Source organism: Conger conger, chromosome 12, assembly GCF_963514075.1.
Source record: "Conger conger chromosome 12, fConCon1.1, whole genome shotgun sequence".
In the NCBI taxonomy this organism is placed as follows: domain Eukaryota; kingdom Metazoa; phylum Chordata; class Actinopteri; order Anguilliformes; family Congridae; genus Conger; species Conger conger.
The window spans coordinates 2,464,818-2,485,659 of NC_083771.1; the positions used below are offsets into that span (position 1 = coordinate 2,464,818).

Consider the following 20,842-nt stretch of genomic DNA (forward strand, 5'->3'; position numbering starts at 1 on the left):
TAAGGAGATTGGCATTAAAAGACCATCTCCTTTGTCTTCTAGCCTCCCCTCCCCCCAAAGTACACTTTACTACACTATGGTCTGAGGACCAGCTGGGAATCACCGCAAAACTTTCCACCCTCCATTTTTTTGAGGCAAAAAAGTAGTCCAACCTCCTCCTACAGCCCCTGGAGTTTGACCACGTGTATCCCTCCCCCTGTCGGCCATCTTCTTTAAAACAATCAAACAAAGAAAACTTAACCAAAATCTCTTTTTTTAAATACAGAACTGAAAAATCCCTTCTCCCTCCCACTATCCCCTCGTCCACCGACACATTAAAATCCCCCCCCAAAACAATACATCGATTTGTCGCCAATAAAACCGGCAACATCTTGAAAAAACACAAACGCTCAGAAATATTACATGGGGCATGCACATTTATGAGCCTAAACTTCTCCCCTCCCCACAAAACATCAGCACACAACAGTTTCCCTGGAACAATCGACAGGAATTCCTCAACCACCATCCCCCTTCCCTTAAACAGAATCCCCAACCCATCGGCGTGGACATTGCCCACTGACCAGACCGAAGGCCCCATATCCCAATCCTTGCAAAACATGGCGACATCCCTCCCTCCTCCCAAATGACACTCCTGCAGGAACATCGCATCAAACGACACGTCTTTAAATGATAAAAACAGTGCCGCTCGCTTATCTCTGTCTTTTATGCCTCTAGTGTTCAAAGACATGAAAGTTTTCTCCATTTGAGAAGTTATATCAAAACGGATATACAGGCTCTCAGCCTACCTCCTTCCGAAGATCTTCTCCATCATACGCTCGGGTTCCGTCGGTATCGGGGCCTCCGCGTCCCCCATCTCCTTCTCCACCTCTTCGGCCCAGTCCTTGGGCCTAGCCATGGCTTTGGTCGGGGCCTTGGCCTTAGCCCTCCTCCCCCCTGATGGAGCTCCAGCCATCTCCGGCCTCTCCTTCCTTTTTTCGCCCCTCAGCCTGATGACGGCCTCCTCCTCTGTGGACAACTCCATGTCGGAGCCCTCACTGCCTTCATCCGCCGTCTCCCTCCCCTCCATGCTGTCGGGACCCCGATCGGTGTCTGGGATCGGGCCTTCCCCGGTGCCAGGCCCCGTTGGGCCCGGTGTAGGCCCCTCAGCCTCCATTGGGCCTGGTGTAGGCCCTTCCGCCTCCGCTGGGCCTGGTGTAGGCCTCTCCGCCTCCCTTGGGCCTGGTGTAGGCCTCTCTGCCTCCTCTGGGCCTGGTATAGGCCCCTCAGCCTCTGCCGGCCCTTGTGTAGGCCTCCCTGCCCCTGCTGGGCCTGGTGTAGGCCTCTCCTGCTCTGCTGCACCTGGCGTAGGCCTCTCAGCCCCCGCTGGCCCTGGTGTAGACGTTGCCCTCTCCCTGGCTGCGTCGGCGTAGGTGCGGCGGCGCTCAGGGCATGCCCTCATGAAGTGGTCTCTGGAGCCACAGGTGTTGCAGGTGCGTGGCTCCTTGCACTCCGCCGCCATGTGCCCTTGCTGTCTACAGTTATAGCAGACCACCGACCGGCACCCCGCGTCGACATGGCCCACCTCCATGCACCGTCGACAGAAAGGAGGCTGCCTGGAGTACATTATGTGGCCCTTCACTCCCTCGACCATGCAGAGGGCTGGAGGATGGAGGTAGCCCTCGTAGCCATGGTCGCTCTCCCGGAGCAGGACCTCGTACACCCTCTGGCCGTTCCAGAAACCGTAGGCGTCCCTCCGGTATCTGGGTCCGGCCACCACCCTGGCGTACCTCTCGAGGTACCTCCCGACAGCCTCGTCCGGCACGTTCATATCAAAAAGATTGATAATCACTACCCTGTGGTTCCTCCTCTCCATGGACTCCACTCTCCATGGCCCCAGGTCTTCCCTCTTGCACCGCTCCATGAAGGCCTTGAAAGGATCCGGCCCCCTGAAGGCGACGTCTACAAATTCCTCCCTTCCATTACGCTGGATCCCCAGGATTTCCTTCTCTGACAAAAGAAACTTCTCCAAAATGCACGACTTTACGAACTCTTCTCGTTGTGGCATGCCCCCAGGAACTCCTGCCCACTTCATCCTTGCCGTATTTCTCACTGCTCTCCAGTTATTTGAAGACATACTTACTGTTTAGTCGCTTCTCACCACCACAATCCACTTGATCTTAGCCAAAAGGCCGAGAAGCGATAACCGCAAACTGGCCCCTGCCGACGGCGCCCTCCCGGTGGCCCCGGACCGCGCTCGGGGCAGACGCCACCTGGCCCAGGGGCCGGCCCCCCTCCCCGCCTTCCCAAGAACCCTGCGCACGCACTGACTGGCCGGTCGGCGAGCTACCGTAACGACCGGACTCAGCTGGCTCCTCCCACCAAGATCCACTGTCCTCCACTGGCAGGCACAGCCGCCAAAAACACTCGACACATACCGAGTACGCTGTTACGTACTGACTACCGAGTTACTTACTGAATAGCCGCTCTCTAGGCAGCGACCAAAGCTATTTAGCGAGCGGGGCATCGATCGCACGCGGCAAGCAGGCGATAAGCCAGAAACGAGCAAGTCGGCGACTCGCAAGCAACCCGCATACCTGTCGCACATTGCCGTCTGTCCTTAAACCGTTCGAAGTTGCCCCGCCCTGTGGACGGAGCATCCAAAAATAGCACAAACTCAGGTGCGTTCCTCTCCACGGAAATCTTTAGTAAAAGGCGAAAGATTTGTGCGTGCTGAAGAGAAACCCGAGCGAAATGTGACCTTTCAGCGCACCAGGCGCCTCCGGCCCCCTTCCCAGCCACTCCCACTGACCCGGGGTTGCCACTGCCGCCAGCCGGCCGGACAGACAATCCGAGAGGGAAGGTGGGAAAAGCGAGACAGCGCAATGACAACAAACAGTTACGTCCCGCACAGAAAACTACATCATTTTGCTAAAAAACAGAGGCAAGCACACTTACAACAAGGGCACATATTCACCCTATTTACAACACAATTTACATACATACAAAATAAACAAACAAACAAACAAACAAACAAACAAACAAAAAGGGGGAAGAACAGGGCAACAAAACACAACCTTTTTTTGCACAAAACTTGGAGAGGCGCACCGTTCCCGAACGCACTGCAATAACGGGTCGATGCTTGAAGCGGACGGAGCAAGCTCCTTCTCCGACTCCCTGTGCCAAAAATCCGTTTAATATATAGTCCCCTGATAGGGGACGTATCAGATATTAAACTGATAAGAACAGATACTACACTTGATCTTAGCCAAAAGGCCGAGAAGCGATAACCGCAAACTGGCCCCTGCCGACGGCGCCCTCCCGGTGGCCCCGGACCGCGCTCGGGGCAGACGCCACCTGGCCCAGGGGCCGGCCCCCCTCCCCGCCTTCCCAAGAACCCTGCGCACGCACTGACTGGCCGGTCGGCGAGCTACCGTAACGACCGGACTCAGCTGGCTCCTCCCACCAAGATCCACTGTCCTCCACTGGCAGGCACAGCCGCCAAAAACACTCGACACATACCGAGTACGCTGTTACGTACTGACTACCGAGTTACTTACTGAATAGCCGCTCTCTAGGCAGCGACCAAAGCTATTTAGCGAGCGGGGCATCGATCGCACGCGGCAAGCAGGCGATAAGCCAGAAACGAGCAAGTCGGCGACTCGCAAGCAACCCGCATACCTGTCGCACATTGCCGTCTGTCCTTAAACCGTTCGAAGTTGCCCCGCCCTGTGGACGGAGCATCCAAAAATAGCACAAACTCAGGTGCGTTCCTCTCCACGGAAATCTTTAGTAAAAGGCGAAAGATTTGTGCGTGCTGAAGAGAAACCCGAGCGAAATGTGACCTTTCAGCGCACCAGGCGCCTCCGGCCCCCTTCCCAGCCACTCCCACTGACCCGGGGTTGCCACTGCCGCCAGCCGGCCGGACAGACAATCCGAGAGGGAAGGTGGGAAAAGCGAGACAGCGCAATGACAACAAACAGTTACGTCCCGCACAGAAAACTACATCATTTTGCTAAAAAACAGAGGCAAGCACACTTACAACAAGGGCACATATTCACCCTATTTACAACACAATTTACATACATACAAAATAAACAAACAAACAAACAAACAAACAAACAAACAAACAAAAAGGGGGAAGAACAGGGCAACAAAACACAACCTTTTTTTGCACAAAACTTGGAGAGGCGCACCGTTCCCGAACGCACTGCAATAACGGGTCGATGCTTGAAGCGGACGGAGCAAGCTCCTTCTCCGACTCCCTGTGCCAAAAATCCGTTTAATATATAGTCCCCTGATAGGGGACGTATCAGATATTAAACTGATAAGAACAGATACTACACTTGATCTTAGCCAAAAGGCCGAGAAGCGATAACCGCAAACTGGCCCCTGCCGACGGCGCCCTCCCGGTGGCCCCGGACCGCGCTCGGGGCAGACGCCACCTGGCCCAGGGGCCGGCCCCCCTCCCCGCCTTCCCAAGAACCCTGCGCACGCACTGACTGGCCGGTCGGCGAGCTACCGTAACGACCGGACTCAGCTGGCTCCTCCCACCAAGATCCACTGTCCTCCACTGGCAGGCACAGCCGCCAAAAACACTCGACACATACCGAGTACGCTGTTACGTACTGACTACCGAGTTACTTACTGAATAGCCGCTCTCTAGGCAGCGACCAAAGCTATTTAGCGAGCGGGGCATCGATCGCACGCGGCAAGCAGGCGATAAGCCAGAAACGAGCAAGTCGGCGACTCGCAAGCAACCCGCATACCTGTCGCACATTGCCGTCTGTCCTTAAACCGTTCGAAGTTGCCCCGCCCTGTGGACGGAGCATCCAAAAATAGCACAAACTCAGGTGCGTTCCTCTCCACGGAAATCTTTAGTAAAAGGCGAAAGATTTGTGCGTGCTGAAGAGAAACCCGAGCGAAATGTGACCTTTCAGCGCACCAGGCGCCTCCGGCCCCCTTCCCAGCCACTCCCACTGACCCGGGGTTGCCACTGCCGCCAGCCGGCCGGACAGACAATCCGAGAGGGAAGGTGGGAAAAGCGAGACAGCGCAATGACAACAAACAGTTACGTCCCGCACAGAAAACTACATCATTTTGCTAAAAAACAGAGGCAAGCACACTTACAACAAGGGCACATATTCACCCTATTTACAACACAATTTACATACATACAAAATAAACAAACAAACAAACAAACAAACAAACAAACAAAAAGGGGGAAGAACAGGGCAACAAAACACAACCTTTTTTTGCACAAAACTTGGAGAGGCGCACCGTTCCCGAACGCACTGCAATAACGGGTCGATGCTTGAAGCGGACGGAGCAAGCTCCTTCTCCGACTCCCTGTGCCAAAAATCCGTTTAATATATAGTCCCCTGATAGGGGACGTATCAGATATTAAACTGATAAGAACAGATTTTTTTTTGTATAAGAAATTTTTATTTACACAAATATACTTTTACATCATATTCACATTACATACACATAACACACACACTGTACAGACCCAACATCTTTTCTACAGACAACACATATACATCCACTATTTACACTTTTATATACACTATTTACACATTTGCCTTTTATAGGCTCAAGGCGACCTTCACCTTTTCCCATTTCTTTTCGCCCCTTTTTTCCCCTTCTACCTGGGCACACACCCCTATCTCCACCATTACTCTCCTTTCCCACCCCCTGTAGCACTGCACCCCCGTCATGCTACTTTTGGGGTTCCTGACCTTCTGATTCCTGCTGTCCCACAGGGCCAGCTTCCCCCAGCTCACTAGGAGGCCAAACACCTCCCTCTCCTCAGCCTTCCGACTCTCCATCCCAGCTGCATTCATGACCCCAGCCTTGTCCACCGCTGTGGCCCAGACCGGGAGAAACACCCCCTTATTTGCCTTCCCCCAAAAGACCCTTGCAAAGGGGCATTCCCACAGGGCATGCCCTCCTGTCTCCTCCCTCCCACAGCCCCTGGGGCACAAAGGGCTCCTGGCCGTGCCGGCCCTGTGCATCCTCTCCCTCACCGGTAGCCTTCCCAGACCGCCCATCCAGTTCAGGTCTCTCGCCCGGTTTGGGAGCCACTTGGCCGACAACCACCTCCATTGCCCTCCGCTCCTTTCCACCTCCCTCTCTACCGCCCTTGTCCTCCTGCCCAGGATCTCTTTGTAGAGGGCCCGATGATCCCCCAGCCCCTGTGCCGCGATAATCTCTCTATTAGACCTTAAAAAGAGAGCTGCCCTCGTGTAGCACCACGGGATGTCTTCCGCCCTCGGCCCGCTGTTGTCCCACCCCACCAGCTCCCTCATGGCCGTCCCCACCCACATCCTCATGAGGTGCCGGCACTTGTGGCCCTCATCTCCCACCAAGGCGTCGTAGATACTCTTCGTGAACAAGACCTCTACCTTCAGGCCCACGTCTACTAGGTCTCTCCCGCCCTTTTCCACCGGCAAAAATAAAATCTCCCTTTTTACAGGCTCTAGCCTCCCTCCCCATAAAAAATTAAAAATCAACCGGTTTAGCCTGATCTTATACACCGCCGGGATCGGAAAAACCCTCCCTAAATAAATAATCCTCGGTAAAATGTCCACCTTCACTATTAATATCTTACCTGAAAGTGTCAGCGCCCTCTCCCTCCACACGCCTAACCTCTTCTCCACCTTCTCCAGGCACTGCTGCCAGTTCAGCCTGTCCGCCCTCTCCCCGCTGAAACGGACCCCCAGCACCTTTATCCCCTCCTCACACGCTACCAGGCCATGCTCCTCCCCCCTTCTCCCTCTCCATCCCTCGGTCACCATCACTGTCGACTTAGTAAAATTGATTTTTGACCCTGACCCTCGACAGTACTGGCCCACCAGGCCCATGACCCTCTCTACGTCCCTCTCCGATGAGACCACCACCGTGGTGTCATCGGCATATTGCAGCACCTTTACCCTCTCCCCCCCGCTGCCCGGGATCTGCAGGCCCCTGAATACCCTGTCCTGCCTCATCAGCTCTGCCAGGGGCTCTATCACGCACACGTACAGCAAAGGGGACAAAGGACACCCCTGCCTCACCCCTCTACCCTGCATCACCTGTGCACTCAGGGCCCCATTTACATTTACCCGGCTGAAGGCCCCGTTGTAGAGGGTCTTCACCCAGGTAATGAAACCCTCCCCGAACCCCATCCTCTCTAAAACCTTCACCAGGAAGGCGTGGTCGACCCGGTCGAAAGCCTTCTGCTGGTCCAGGCCTATCACCCCTACCCCAACTTTCCTGCTTCTCGCCCAGCTCAAAAGATCCCTTAAAAGAATCAAGTTCTGGGACCCCATCCTTCCTGGGACAGCACAAGTTTGGTCAGGTCCCAGAACTTCCCCTAACACCCCCTTGGCCCTGTTGGCCAGCACCTTCCCCAGCACCTTGTAATCGGTGCAGAGGAGAGTTACTGGCCGCCAGTTCCCCAGATCTTTCCTCTCCCCCTTCTTGTGCAACAGGTGCACTACCCCCTCCCTCATCGATAAGGGCATCTTCCCCACTTCTCCCGCCCGGTTAAAAACTTCCACCAGGTCCTCAGCCATTATCCCCCAGAAGTGGGTATATACCTCCCTGGTAATCCCATCTCTCCCTGGCGTTTTCCCCGCTTTTAAAGAGAACAAGGCCTCCCTTGCCTCTTCTATCCTTATCCTCCTCCCCAGAGCTTCCTGTTTTCCCCTCCCTACCTTCCTCCAGAGCTGCGCTACCAGCCTGTCCCCCTCCTCTGTGTCCCTCTCTTCCCTCCCAAACAGCACCGAGTAGAAAAGCGCTGCGGCGTCCAGCTTCTCCTCCTGCTTCCTTACCTCCCCCTGGCCTGTCCTTATCGCCTCTATCCACCCCTCCTTTTGCCGCGCTCTCACCGTTTTAAAAAAGAAAGGCGTTACCTTCTCGTCCTTCTCCCTCCGCTCCACCCTTGCCAGGAAGGCAAAACGCCTTGCCTTCTCGATGTAATACGATTTTATATCTTCTTTTAACCCCTTTACTTCTTCTGCGTTCACCCTCCCTCCCCTGTTTGCCACCCCCACCCAGTATTGCAGCTCTCCCTTCAGTGCCCACACCTTCTCTCTCTCTTCCCTCCTTTTCGCTATGCCATAGGCTATGCAAAACTCCTTTATCCTCTGTTTCACCATTTCCCACCACTCCAGCACACAGGAAAACTGGGCTTTGAAAACCCTCCACCCCAAATAAAATTCCGTGAACTGTTCACAAAAAACAAAATCTTTAAGGAGATTGGCATTAAAAGACCATCTCCTTTGTCTTCTAGCCTCCCCTCCCCCCAAAGTACACTTTACTACACTATGGTCTGAGGACCAGCTGGGAATCACCGCAAAACTTTCCACCCTCCATTTTTTTGAGGCAAAAAAGTAGTCCAACCTCCTCCTACAGCCCCTGGAGTTTGACCACGTGTATCCCTCCCCCTGTCGGCCATCTTCTTTAAAACAATCAAACAAAGAAAACTTAACCAAAATCTCTTTTTTTAAATACAGAACTGAAAAATCCCTTCTCCCTCCCACTATCCCCTCGTCCACCGACACATTAAAATCCCCCCCCAAAACAATACATCGATTTGTCGCCAATAAAACCGGCAACATCTTGAAAAAACACAAACGCTCAGAAATATTACATGGGGCATGCACATTTATGAGCCTAAACTTCTCCCCTCCCCACAAAACATCAGCACACAACAGTTTCCCTGGAACAATCGACAGGAATTCCTCAACCACCATCCCCCTTCCCTTAAACAGAATCCCCAACCCATCGGCGTGGACATTGCCCACTGACCAGACCGAAGGCCCCATATCCCAATCCTTGCAAAACATGGCGACATCCCTCCCTCCTCCCAAATGACACTCCTGCAGGAACATCGCATCAAACGACACGTCTTTAAATGATAAAAACAGTGCCGCTCGCTTATCTCTGTCTTTTATGCCTCTAGTGTTCAAAGACATGAAAGTTTTCTCCATTTGAGAAGTTATATCAAAACGGATATACAGGCTCTCAGCCTACCTCCTTCCGAAGATCTTCTCCATCATACGCTCGGGTTCCGTCGGTATCGGGGCCTCCGCGTCCCCCATCTCCTTCTCCACCTCTTCGGCCCAGTCCTTGGGCCTAGCCATGGCTTTGGTCGGGGCCTTGGCCTTAGCCCTCCTCCCCCCTGATGGAGCTCCAGCCATCTCCGGCCTCTCCTTCCTTTTTTCGCCCCTCAGCCTGATGACGGCCTCCTCCTCTGTGGACAACTCCATGTCGGAGCCCTCACTGCCTTCATCCGCCGTCTCCCTCCCCTCCATGCTGTCGGGACCCCGATCGGTGTCTGGGATCGGGCCTTCCCCGGTGCCAGGCCCCGTTGGGCCCGGTGTAGGCCCCTCAGCCTCCATTGGGCCTGGTGTAGGCCCTTCCGCCTCCGCTGGGCCTGGTGTAGGCCTCTCCGCCTCCCTTGGGCCTGGTGTAGGCCTCTCTGCCTCCTCTGGGCCTGGTATAGGCCCCTCAGCCTCTGCCGGCCCTTGTGTAGGCCTCCCTGCCCCTGCTGGGCCTGGTGTAGGCCTCTCCTGCTCTGCTGCACCTGGCGTAGGCCTCTCAGCCCCCGCTGGCCCTGGTGTAGACGTTGCCCTCTCCCTGGCTGCGTCGGCGTAGGTGCGGCGGCGCTCAGGGCATGCCCTCATGAAGTGGTCTCTGGAGCCACAGGTGTTGCAGGTGCGTGGCTCCTTGCACTCCGCCGCCATGTGCCCTTGCTGTCTACAGTTATAGCAGACCACCGACCGGCACCCCGCGTCGACATGGCCCACCTCCATGCACCGTCGACAGAAAGGAGGCTGCCTGGAGTACATTATGTGGCCCTTCACTCCCTCGACCATGCAGAGGGCTGGAGGATGGAGGTAGCCCTCGTAGCCATGGTCGCTCTCCCGGAGCAGGACCTCGTACACCCTCTGGCCGTTCCAGAAACCGTAGGCGTCCCTCCGGTATCTGGGTCCGGCCACCACCCTGGCGTACCTCTCGAGGTACCTCCCGACAGCCTCGTCCGGCACGTTCATATCAAAAAGATTGATAATCACTACCCTGTGGTTCCTCCTCTCCATGGACTCCACTCTCCATGGCCCCAGGTCTTCCCTCTTGCACCGCTCCATGAAGGCCTTGAAAGGATCCGGCCCCCTGAAGGCGACGTCTACAAATTCCTCCCTTCCATTACGCTGGATCCCCAGGATTTCCTTCTCTGACAAAAGAAACTTCTCCAAAATGCACGACTTTACGAACTCTTCTCGTTGTGGCATGCCCCCAGGAACTCCTGCCCACTTCATCCTTGCCGTATTTCTCACTGCTCTCCAGTTATTTGAAGACATACTTACTGTTTAGTCGCTTCTCACCACCACAATCCACTTGATCTTAGCCAAAAGGCCGAGAAGCGATAACCGCAAACTGGCCCCTGCCGACGGCGCCCTCCCGGTGGCCCCGGACCGCGCTCGGGGCAGACGCCACCTGGCCCAGGGGCCGGCCCCCCTCCCCGCCTTCCCAAGAACCCTGCGCACGCACTGACTGGCCGGTCGGCGAGCTACCGTAACGACCGGACTCAGCTGGCTCCTCCCACCAAGATCCACTGTCCTCCACTGGCAGGCACAGCCGCCAAAAACACTCGACACATACCGAGTACGCTGTTACGTACTGACTACCGAGTTACTTACTGAATAGCCGCTCTCTAGGCAGCGACCAAAGCTATTTAGCGAGCGGGGCATCGATCGCACGCGGCAAGCAGGCGATAAGCCAGAAACGAGCAAGTCGGCGACTCGCAAGCAACCCGCATACCTGTCGCACATTGCCGTCTGTCCTTAAACCGTTCGAAGTTGCCCCGCCCTGTGGACGGAGCATCCAAAAATAGCACAAACTCAGGTGCGTTCCTCTCCACGGAAATCTTTAGTAAAAGGCGAAAGATTTGTGCGTGCTGAAGAGAAACCCGAGCGAAATGTGACCTTTCAGCGCACCAGGCGCCTCCGGCCCCCTTCCCAGCCACTCCCACTGACCCGGGGTTGCCACTGCCGCCAGCCGGCCGGACAGACAATCCGAGAGGGAAGGTGGGAAAAGCGAGACAGCGCAATGACAACAAACAGTTACGTCCCGCACAGAAAACTACATCATTTTGCTAAAAAACAGAGGCAAGCACACTTACAACAAGGGCACATATTCACCCTATTTACAACACAATTTACATACATACAAAATAAACAAACAAACAAACAAACAAACAAACAAACAAAAAGGGGGAAGAACAGGGCAACAAAACACAACCTTTTTTTGCACAAAACTTGGAGAGGCGCACCGTTCCCGAACGCACTGCAATAACGGGTCGATGCTTGAAGCGGACGGAGCAAGCTCCTTCTCCGACTCCCTGTGCCAAAAATCCGTTTAATATATAGTCCCCTGATAGGGGACGTATCAGATATTAAACTGATAAGAACAGATACTACACTTGATCTTAGCCAAAAGGCCGAGAAGCGATAACCGCAAACTGGCCCCTGCCGACGGCGCCCTCCCGGTGGCCCCGGACCGCGCTCGGGGCAGACGCCACCTGGCCCAGGGGCCGGCCCCCCTCCCCGCCTTCCCAAGAACCCTGCGCACGCACTGACTGGCCGGTCGGCGAGCTACCGTAACGACCGGACTCAGCTGGCTCCTCCCACCAAGATCCACTGTCCTCCACTGGCAGGCACAGCCGCCAAAAACACTCGACACATACCGAGTACGCTGTTACGTACTGACTACCGAGTTACTTACTGAATAGCCGCTCTCTAGGCAGCGACCAAAGCTATTTAGCGAGCGGGGCATCGATCGCACGCGGCAAGCAGGCGATAAGCCAGAAACGAGCAAGTCGGCGACTCGCAAGCAACCCGCATACCTGTCGCACATTGCCGTCTGTCCTTAAACCGTTCGAAGTTGCCCCGCCCTGTGGACGGAGCATCCAAAAATAGCACAAACTCAGGTGCGTTCCTCTCCACGGAAATCTTTAGTAAAAGGCGAAAGATTTGTGCGTGCTGAAGAGAAACCCGAGCGAAATGTGACCTTTCAGCGCACCAGGCGCCTCCGGCCCCCTTCCCAGCCACTCCCACTGACCCGGGGTTGCCACTGCCGCCAGCCGGCCGGACAGACAATCCGAGAGGGAAGGTGGGAAAAGCGAGACAGCGCAATGACAACAAACAGTTACGTCCCGCACAGAAAACTACATCATTTTGCTAAAAAACAGAGGCAAGCACACTTACAACAAGGGCACATATTCACCCTATTTACAACACAATTTACATACATACAAAATAAACAAACAAACAAACAAACAAACAAACAAACAAAAAGGGGGAAGAACAGGGCAACAAAACACAACCTTTTTTTGCACAAAACTTGGAGAGGCGCACCGTTCCCGAACGCACTGCAATAACGGGTCGATGCTTGAAGCGGACGGAGCAAGCTCCTTCTCCGACTCCCTGTGCCAAAAATCCGTTTAATATATAGTCCCCTGATAGGGGACGTATCAGATATTAAACTGATAAGAACAGATACTACACTTGATCTTAGCCAAAAGGCCGAGAAGCGATAACCGCAAACTGGCCCCTGCCGACGGCGCCCTCCCGGTGGCCCCGGACCGCGCTCGGGGCAGACGCCACCTGGCCCAGGGGCCGGCCCCCCTCCCCGCCTTCCCAAGAACCCTGCGCACGCACTGACTGGCCGGTCGGCGAGCTACCGTAACGACCGGACTCAGCTGGCTCCTCCCACCAAGATCCACTGTCCTCCACTGGCAGGCACAGCCGCCAAAAACACTCGACACATACCGAGTACGCTGTTACGTACTGACTACCGAGTTACTTACTGAATAGCCGCTCTCTAGGCAGCGACCAAAGCTATTTAGCGAGCGGGGCATCGATCGCACGCGGCAAGCAGGCGATAAGCCAGAAACGAGCAAGTCGGCGACTCGCAAGCAACCCGCATACCTGTCGCACATTGCCGTCTGTCCTTAAACCGTTCGAAGTTGCCCCGCCCTGTGGACGGAGCATCCAAAAATAGCACAAACTCAGGTGCGTTCCTCTCCACGGAAATCTTTAGTAAAAGGCGAAAGATTTGTGCGTGCTGAAGAGAAACCCGAGCGAAATGTGACCTTTCAGCGCACCAGGCGCCTCCGGCCCCCTTCCCAGCCACTCCCACTGACCCGGGGTTGCCACTGCCGCCAGCCGGCCGGACAGACAATCCGAGAGGGAAGGTGGGAAAAGCGAGACAGCGCAATGACAACAAACAGTTACGTCCCGCACAGAAAACTACATCATTTTGCTAAAAAACAGAGGCAAGCACACTTACAACAAGGGCACATATTCACCCTATTTACAACACAATTTACATACATACAAAATAAACAAACAAACAAACAAACAAACAAACAAACAAAAAGGGGGAAGAACAGGGCAACAAAACACAACCTTTTTTTGCACAAAACTTGGAGAGGCGCACCGTTCCCGAACGCACTGCAATAACGGGTCGATGCTTGAAGCGGACGGAGCAAGCTCCTTCTCCGACTCCCTGTGCCAAAAATCCGTTTAATATATAGTCCCCTGATAGGGGACGTATCAGATATTAAACTGATAAGAACAGATACTACACTTGATCTTAGCCAAAAGGCCGAGAAGCGATAACCGCAAACTGGCCCCTGCCGACGGCGCCCTCCCGGTGGCCCCGGACCGCGCTCGGGGCAGACGCCACCTGGCCCAGGGGCCGGCCCCCCTCCCCGCCTTCCCAAGAACCCTGCGCACGCACTGACTGGCCGGTCGGCGAGCTACCGTAACGACCGGACTCAGCTGGCTCCTCCCACCAAGATCCACTGTCCTCCACTGGCAGGCACAGCCGCCAAAAACACTCGACACATACCGAGTACGCTGTTACGTACTGACTACCGAGTTACTTACTGAATAGCCGCTCTCTAGGCAGCGACCAAAGCTATTTAGCGAGCGGGGCATCGATCGCACGCGGCAAGCAGGCGATAAGCCAGAAACGAGCAAGTCGGCGACTCGCAAGCAACCCGCATACCTGTCGCACATTGCCGTCTGTCCTTAAACCGTTCGAAGTTGCCCCGCCCTGTGGACGGAGCATCCAAAAATAGCACAAACTCAGGTGCGTTCCTCTCCACGGAAATCTTTAGTAAAAGGCGAAAGATTTGTGCGTGCTGAAGAGAAACCCGAGCGAAATGTGACCTTTCAGCGCACCAGGCGCCTCCGGCCCCCTTCCCAGCCACTCCCACTGACCCGGGGTTGCCACTGCCGCCAGCCGGCCGGACAGACAATCCGAGAGGGAAGGTGGGAAAAGCGAGACAGCGCAATGACAACAAACAGTTACGTCCCGCACAGAAAACTACATCATTTTGCTAAAAAACAGAGGCAAGCACACTTACAACAAGGGCACATATTCACCCTATTTACAACACAATTTACATACATACAAAATAAACAAACAAACAAACAAACAAACAAACAAACAAAAAGGGGGAAGAACAGGGCAACAAAACACAACCTTTTTTTGCACAAAACTTGGAGAGGCGCACCGTTCCCGAACGCACTGCAATAACGGGTCGATGCTTGAAGCGGACGGAGCAAGCTCCTTCTCCGACTCCCTGTGCCAAAAATCCGTTTAATATATAGTCCCCTGATAGGGGACGTATCAGATATTAAACTGATAAGAACAGATACTACACTTGATCTTAGCCAAAAGGCCGAGAAGCGATAACCGCAAACTGGCCCCTGCCGACGGCGCCCTCCCGGTGGCCCCGGACCGCGCTCGGGGCAGACGCCACCTGGCCCAGGGGCCGGCCCCCCTCCCCGCCTTCCCAAGAACCCTGCGCACGCACTGACTGGCCGGTCGGCGAGCTACCGTAACGACCGGACTCAGCTGGCTCCTCCCACCAAGATCCACTGTCCTCCACTGGCAGGCACAGCCGCCAAAAACACTCGACACATACCGAGTACGCTGTTACGTACTGACTACCGAGTTACTTACTGAATAGCCGCTCTCTAGGCAGCGACCAAAGCTATTTAGCGAGCGGGGCATCGATCGCACGCGGCAAGCAGGCGATAAGCCAGAAACGAGCAAGTCGGCGACTCGCAAGCAACCCGCATACCTGTCGCACATTGCCGTCTGTCCTTAAACCGTTCGAAGTTGCCCCGCCCTGTGGACGGAGCATCCAAAAATAGCACAAACTCAGGTGCGTTCCTCTCCACGGAAATCTTTAGTAAAAGGCGAAAGATTTGTGCGTGCTGAAGAGAAACCCGAGCGAAATGTGACCTTTCAGCGCACCAGGCGCCTCCGGCCCCCTTCCCAGCCACTCCCACTGACCCGGGGTTGCCACTGCCGCCAGCCGGCCGGACAGACAATCCGAGAGGGAAGGTGGGAAAAGCGAGACAGCGCAATGACAACAAACAGTTACGTCCCGCACAGAAAACTACATCATTTTGCTAAAAAACAGAGGCAAGCACACTTACAACAAGGGCACATATTCACCCTATTTACAACACAATTTACATACATACAAAATAAACAAACAAACAAACAAACAAACAAACAAACAAAAAGGGGGAAGAACAGGGCAACAAAACACAACCTTTTTTTGCACAAAACTTGGAGAGGCGCACCGTTCCCGAACGCACTGCAATAACGGGTCGATGCTTGAAGCGGACGGAGCAAGCTCCTTCTCCGACTCCCTGTGCCAAAAATCCGTTTAATATATAGTCCCCTGATAGGGGACGTATCAGATATTAAACTGATAAGAACAGATTTTTTTTTTTTTTTTTTTTTTGTGGTGAAGCTCTGAGTCAAGGCCTTAGCGTTGGCTCAGAGTTTTACCTATTTTTTTACTAAATCTCCTCTAAACTACTCCTTATATACATATATACAATCGCAACCATATCCAAATCACTCTCCAAATCAATCCCCGTCCAAATCCAAATTCCCGTTTAGCCATAAATCCAATCCGCTAAACCCCGTAGGGTATTCACTCAAACCCCGTAGGGTACAACTCAAACCCCGTAGGGTATTACTCTAGCCCCGTAGGGTCCTAACTATACAATAAGGAGGGAAAAAAATAAAACCCCCCGATCGCTCCTCACCACCAGGCCGAAGCCTGGCTTGAGAGCCGATCTGGCAAGCTCCAGGCCTAAGGCAGAGACCCAAGGGGAACCATGAACCATCATGGCTCTTACCCTTGATCTTAGCCAAAAGGCCGAGAAGCGATAACCGCAAACTGGCCCCTGCCGACGGCGCCCTCCCGGTGGCCCCGGACCGCGCTCGGGGCAGACGCCACCTGGCCCAGGGGCCGGCCCCCCTCCCCGCCTTCCCAAGAACCCTGCGCACGCACTGACTGGCCGGTCGGCGAGCTACCGTAACGACCGGACTCAGCTGGCTCCTCCCACCAAGATCCACTGTCCTCCACTGGCAGGCACAGCCGCCAAAAACACTCGACACATACCGAGTACGCTGTTACGTACTGACTACCGAGTTACTTACTGAATAGCCGCTCTCTAGGCAGCGACCAAAGCTATTTAGCGAGCGGGGCATCGATCGCACGCGGCAAGCAGGCGATAAGCCAGAAACGAGCAAGTCGGCGACTCGCAAGCAACCCGCATACCTGTCGCACATTGCCGTCTGTCCTTAAACCGTTCGAAGTTGCCCCGCCCTGTGGACGGAGCATCCAAAAATAGCACAAACTCAGGTGCGTTCCTCTCCACGGAAATCTTTAGTAAAAGGCGAAAGATTTGTGCGTGCTGAAGAGAAACCCGAGCGAAATGTGACCTTTCAGCGCACCAGGCGCCTCCGGCCCCCTTCCCAGCCACTCCCACTGACCCGGGGTTGCCACTGCCGCCAGCCGGCCGGACAGACAATCCGAGAGGGAAGGTGGGAAAAGCGAGACAGCGCAATGACAACAAACAGTTACGTCCCGCACAGAAAACTACATCATTTTGCTAAAAAACAGAGGCAAGCACACTTACAACAAGGGCACATATTCACCCTATTTACAACACAATTTACATACATACAAAATAAACAAACAAACAAACAAACAAACAAACAAACAAAAAGGGGGAAGAACAGGGCAACAAAACACAACCTTTTTTTGCACAAAACTTGGAGAGGCGCACCGTTCCCGAACGCACTGCAATAACGGGTCGATGCTTGAAGCGGACGGAGCAAGCTCCTTCTCCGACTCCCTGTGCCAAAAATCCGTTTAATATATAGTCCCCTGATAGGGGACGTATCAGATATTAAACTGATAAGAACAGATACTACACTTGATCTTAGCCAAAAGGCCGAGAAGCGATAACCGCAAACTGGCCCCTGCCGACGGCGCCCTCCCGGTGGCCCCGGACCGCGCTCGGGGCAGACGCCACCTGGCCCAGGGGCCGGCCCCCCTCCCCGCCTTCCCAAGAACCCTGCGCACGCACTGACTGGCCGGTCGGCGAGCTACCGTAACGACCGGACTCAGCTGGCTCCTCCCACCAAGATCCACTGTCCTCCACTGGCAGGCACAGCCGCCAAAAACACTCGACACATACCGAGTACGCTGTTACGTACTGACTACCGAGTTACTTACTGAATAGCCGCTCTCTAGGCAGCGACCAAAGCTATTTAGCGAGCGGGGCATCGATCGCACGCGGCAAGCAGGCGATAAGCCAGAAACGAGCAAGTCGGCGACTCGCAAGCAACCCGCATACCTGTCGCACATTGCCGTCTGTCCTTAAACCGTTCGAAGTTGCCCCGCCCTGTGGACGGAGCATCCAAAAATAGCACAAACTCAGGTGCGTTCCTCTCCACGGAAATCTTTAGTAAAAGGCGAAAGATTTGTGCGTGCTGAAGAGAAACCCGAGCGAAATGTGACCTTTCAGCGCACCAGGCGCCTCCGGCCCCCTTCCCAGCCACTCCCACTGACCCGGGGTTGCCACTGCCGCCAGCCGGCCGGACAGACAATCCGAGAGGGAAGGTGGGAAAAGCGAGACAGCGCAATGACAACAAACAGTTACGTCCCGCACAGAAAACTACATCATTTTGCTAAAAAACAGAGGCAAGCACACTTACAACAAGGGCACATATTCACCCTATTTACAACACAATTTACATACATACAAAATAAACAAACAAACAAACAAACAAACAAACAAACAAAAAGGGGGAAGAACAGGGCAACAAAACACAACCTTTTTTTGCACAAAACTTGGAGAGGCGCACCGTTCCCGAACGCACTGCAATAACGGGTCGATGCTTGAAGCGGACGGAGCAAGCTCCTTCTCCGACTCCCTGTGCCAAAAATCCGTTTAATATATAGTCCCCTGATAGGGGACGTATCAGATATTAAACTGATAAGAACAGATACTACACTTGATCTTAGCCAAAAGGCCGAGAAGCGATAACCGCAAACTGGCCCCTGCCGACGGCGCCCTCCCGGTGGCCCCGGACCGCGCTCGGGGCAGACGCCACCTGGCCCAGGGGCCGGCCCCCCTCCCCGCCTTCCCAAGAACCCTGCGCACGCACTGACTGGCCGGTCGGCGAGCTACCGTAACGACCGGACTCAGCTGGCTCCTCCCACCAAGATCCACTGTCCTCCACTGGCAGGCACAGCCGCCAAAAACACTCGACACATACCGAGTACGCTGTTACGTACTGACTACCGAGTTACTTACTGAATAGCCGCTCTCTAGGCAGCGACCAAAGCTATTTAGCGAGCGGGGCATCGATCGCACGCGGCAAGCAGGCGATAAGCCAGAAACGAGCAAGTCGGCGACTCGCAAGCAACCCGCATACCTGTCGCACATTGCCGTCTGTCCTTAAACCGTTCGAAGTTGCCCCGCCCTGTGGACGGAGCATCCAAAAATAGCACAAACTCAGGTGCGTTCCTCTCCACGGAAATCTTTAGTAAAAGGCGAAAGATTTGTGCGTGCTGAAGAGAAACCCGAGCGAAATGTGACCTTTCAGCGCACCAGGCGCCTCCGGCCCCCTTCCCAGCCACTCCCACTGACCCGGGGTTGCCACTGCCGCCAGCCGGCCGGACAGACAATCCGAGAGGGAAGGTGGGAAAAGCGAGACAGCGCAATGACAACAAACAGTTACGTCCCGCACAGAAAACTACATCATTTTGCTAAAAAACAGAGGCAAGCACACTTACAACAAGGGCACATATTCACCCTATTTACAACACAATTTACATACATACAAAATAAACAAACAAACAAACAAACAAACAAACAAACAAAAAGGGGGAAGAACAGGGCAACAAAACACAACCTTTTTTTGCACAAAACTTGGAGAGGCGCACCGTTCCCGAACGCACTGCAATAACGGGTCGATGCTTGAAGCGGACGGAGCAAGCTCCTTCTCCGACTCCCTGTGCCAAAAATCCGTTTAATATATAGTCCCCTGATAGGGGACGTATCAGATATTAAACTGATAAGAACAGATTTTTTTTGTATTTAAATTAATTTATTGGTCCGCACCAAACACATTACACATCACATTCCCTTACAACACTGAACAACAAAACCCAAATCACATCGTCTTGACAAAAGTAACCTCAAAACCACCCCCTCCCCTAAAGTCCCAACACATTCCCACTGTACAAACACATTTCAATACATACAAAAACAGAACAGAAACCAGCAACACAACCAAGAACAGAAAACAAAAGCAGAACCACAACCAAACCCCTCAAAAACCCTTATATCACCCCCTTCCATCGCTCCCATGCAGCGTGGAATCCCCAGCTCAGCACCTCCCATCCGAAGCGCCGCTCCACCTCCGCCTCCACCATCCGCACCACCCCCCTCCCTGTCCACCCCGTCTTCACCGCCCCCCTCTCCCCCCGAGCCCCCCACAGCTTCTGCTTCGCCAGGCTCAGCAGCAGCAGTGTCTGAAACCTGGCCCTCCCCTTCTCCCTCCCCAACCCCTCTCCAAAAAACACTCCCTCCCGTGTCACCCCCCTTACCCTCCTGTACCTCCTCCCCATCAGCTGCCACACCTCCTGGGCAAAGGGGCAGCCCCAGAAGACATGGGCCACGGTCTCTTCCTCCCTCCCACAGCCCTCCCTGGGACAGAACCTGTTCTGAGTCAGCCCGTGCCGGTACAGGACGTCCCTCACTGGCAGCCTCCCATAGGCCACCAGCCAGTTCAGGTCCCTTAGGCGGTTCTCCAGGCCCTTTGGCTGGATCGCCGCCCAGACCTCCCGCCCCACCGGCACTCCTGTCCCCCCCACAGGCCTCAGCCGAGCCTTTAAGGCCTTGTACAGGGCCCTGTGCTGCAGCACCAGCCCCTTGTCTGCACACTCCTTGTGCCTCTTGGCCCAGCGCCCCACCTGCGCATAATGAGCAGGGGCCACCTGCCCCCTCGGCACCCTGTTGTCCCACCCCACCAGAAACCGCACACAGGACGAAAACCAAAAACGAACAAAATACTGAAACTTATGACAAACCGGGGAAACCAAGGAAACACACAAATTACAAAAAAACAACACATCTAACTTAAGCGGAACATGTAACACATCCCTCCCTCCCTCCTCCACCGCCATATACATTACCTCTCTCCTTATATACTCGTAACCCCCCCCCCACAAAAACTTGAACACCGCCCGCACCAGCTCCCTCTTAAGCCGCACGGGCAAAGGAAAAACATACGACAAATAAACTAAAAACGGAAAAATGTCGGCCTTTACCGCTAACACCCTCCCGGACAGTGTGAGCCGGCGTGTTGACCAGAGGCCTAACTTGGTCTTCACACCCGCCACCCTCTTCTCCCAGTTCCTCACTGCGTCCCGCCTGTCTCCCTCTCCAAACTCTACCCCCAGGACCCTCACTGGCCCTAT

General features: G+C 54.5%; 20 non-coding genes and 2 pseudogenes across 20 annotated transcripts; all 22 read right to left on the reverse strand.

Moving 5' to 3' along the window:
* Positions 1-2,612: 2,612 nt before the first annotated feature.
* On the reverse strand, positions 2,613-2,729 carry LOC133106002 (U5 spliceosomal RNA). Its single transcript, XR_009704183.1, has one exon. It is a non-coding gene; the product is annotated as a U5 spliceosomal RNA (small nuclear RNA).
* Positions 2,730-3,073: 344 nt separating this feature from the next.
* LOC133106218 (U2 spliceosomal RNA) lies at positions 3,074-3,264 on the reverse strand. The gene has a single exon (XR_009704387.1). It is a non-coding gene; the product is annotated as a U2 spliceosomal RNA (small nuclear RNA).
* Positions 3,265-3,696: 432 nt separating this feature from the next.
* LOC133106003 (U5 spliceosomal RNA) lies at positions 3,697-3,813 on the reverse strand. Its single transcript, XR_009704184.1, has one exon. It is a non-coding gene; the product is annotated as a U5 spliceosomal RNA (small nuclear RNA).
* Positions 3,814-4,161: 348 nt separating this feature from the next.
* LOC133106219 (U2 spliceosomal RNA) lies at positions 4,162-4,352 on the reverse strand. The gene has a single exon (XR_009704388.1). It is a non-coding gene; the product is annotated as a U2 spliceosomal RNA (small nuclear RNA).
* A 432-nt stretch (positions 4,353-4,784) lies between these two features.
* On the reverse strand, positions 4,785-4,901 carry LOC133106004 (U5 spliceosomal RNA). The gene has a single exon (XR_009704185.1). It is a non-coding gene; the product is annotated as a U5 spliceosomal RNA (small nuclear RNA).
* A 344-nt stretch (positions 4,902-5,245) lies between these two features.
* On the reverse strand, positions 5,246-5,418 carry LOC133106365 (U2 spliceosomal RNA; annotated as a pseudogene).
* Positions 5,419-10,824: 5,406 nt separating this feature from the next.
* LOC133106005 (U5 spliceosomal RNA) lies at positions 10,825-10,941 on the reverse strand. Its single transcript, XR_009704186.1, has one exon. It is a non-coding gene; the product is annotated as a U5 spliceosomal RNA (small nuclear RNA).
* Positions 10,942-11,285: 344 nt separating this feature from the next.
* Positions 11,286-11,476, reverse strand: LOC133106220 (U2 spliceosomal RNA). Its single transcript, XR_009704389.1, has one exon. It is a non-coding gene; the product is annotated as a U2 spliceosomal RNA (small nuclear RNA).
* A 432-nt stretch (positions 11,477-11,908) lies between these two features.
* LOC133106006 (U5 spliceosomal RNA) lies at positions 11,909-12,025 on the reverse strand. The gene has a single exon (XR_009704187.1). It is a non-coding gene; the product is annotated as a U5 spliceosomal RNA (small nuclear RNA).
* Positions 12,026-12,369: 344 nt separating this feature from the next.
* LOC133106221 (U2 spliceosomal RNA) lies at positions 12,370-12,560 on the reverse strand. The gene has a single exon (XR_009704390.1). It is a non-coding gene; the product is annotated as a U2 spliceosomal RNA (small nuclear RNA).
* A 432-nt stretch (positions 12,561-12,992) lies between these two features.
* Positions 12,993-13,109, reverse strand: LOC133106007 (U5 spliceosomal RNA). Its single transcript, XR_009704188.1, has one exon. It is a non-coding gene; the product is annotated as a U5 spliceosomal RNA (small nuclear RNA).
* Positions 13,110-13,453: 344 nt separating this feature from the next.
* On the reverse strand, positions 13,454-13,644 carry LOC133106222 (U2 spliceosomal RNA). The gene has a single exon (XR_009704391.1). It is a non-coding gene; the product is annotated as a U2 spliceosomal RNA (small nuclear RNA).
* A 432-nt stretch (positions 13,645-14,076) lies between these two features.
* LOC133106008 (U5 spliceosomal RNA) lies at positions 14,077-14,193 on the reverse strand. The gene has a single exon (XR_009704189.1). It is a non-coding gene; the product is annotated as a U5 spliceosomal RNA (small nuclear RNA).
* A 344-nt stretch (positions 14,194-14,537) lies between these two features.
* On the reverse strand, positions 14,538-14,728 carry LOC133106223 (U2 spliceosomal RNA). The gene has a single exon (XR_009704392.1). It is a non-coding gene; the product is annotated as a U2 spliceosomal RNA (small nuclear RNA).
* A 432-nt stretch (positions 14,729-15,160) lies between these two features.
* LOC133106009 (U5 spliceosomal RNA) lies at positions 15,161-15,277 on the reverse strand. The gene has a single exon (XR_009704190.1). It is a non-coding gene; the product is annotated as a U5 spliceosomal RNA (small nuclear RNA).
* Positions 15,278-15,621: 344 nt separating this feature from the next.
* Positions 15,622-15,809, reverse strand: LOC133106508 (U2 spliceosomal RNA). Its single transcript, XR_009704524.1, has one exon. It is a non-coding gene; the product is annotated as a U2 spliceosomal RNA (small nuclear RNA).
* Positions 15,810-16,663: 854 nt separating this feature from the next.
* LOC133106010 (U5 spliceosomal RNA) lies at positions 16,664-16,780 on the reverse strand. Its single transcript, XR_009704191.1, has one exon. It is a non-coding gene; the product is annotated as a U5 spliceosomal RNA (small nuclear RNA).
* A 344-nt stretch (positions 16,781-17,124) lies between these two features.
* Positions 17,125-17,315, reverse strand: LOC133106224 (U2 spliceosomal RNA). Its single transcript, XR_009704393.1, has one exon. It is a non-coding gene; the product is annotated as a U2 spliceosomal RNA (small nuclear RNA).
* A 432-nt stretch (positions 17,316-17,747) lies between these two features.
* On the reverse strand, positions 17,748-17,864 carry LOC133106011 (U5 spliceosomal RNA). The gene has a single exon (XR_009704192.1). It is a non-coding gene; the product is annotated as a U5 spliceosomal RNA (small nuclear RNA).
* A 344-nt stretch (positions 17,865-18,208) lies between these two features.
* On the reverse strand, positions 18,209-18,399 carry LOC133106225 (U2 spliceosomal RNA). Its single transcript, XR_009704394.1, has one exon. It is a non-coding gene; the product is annotated as a U2 spliceosomal RNA (small nuclear RNA).
* A 432-nt stretch (positions 18,400-18,831) lies between these two features.
* Positions 18,832-18,948, reverse strand: LOC133106014 (U5 spliceosomal RNA). The gene has a single exon (XR_009704194.1). It is a non-coding gene; the product is annotated as a U5 spliceosomal RNA (small nuclear RNA).
* Positions 18,949-19,292: 344 nt separating this feature from the next.
* On the reverse strand, positions 19,293-19,471 carry LOC133106418 (U2 spliceosomal RNA; annotated as a pseudogene).
* Positions 19,472-20,842: the final 1,371 nt, after the last annotated feature.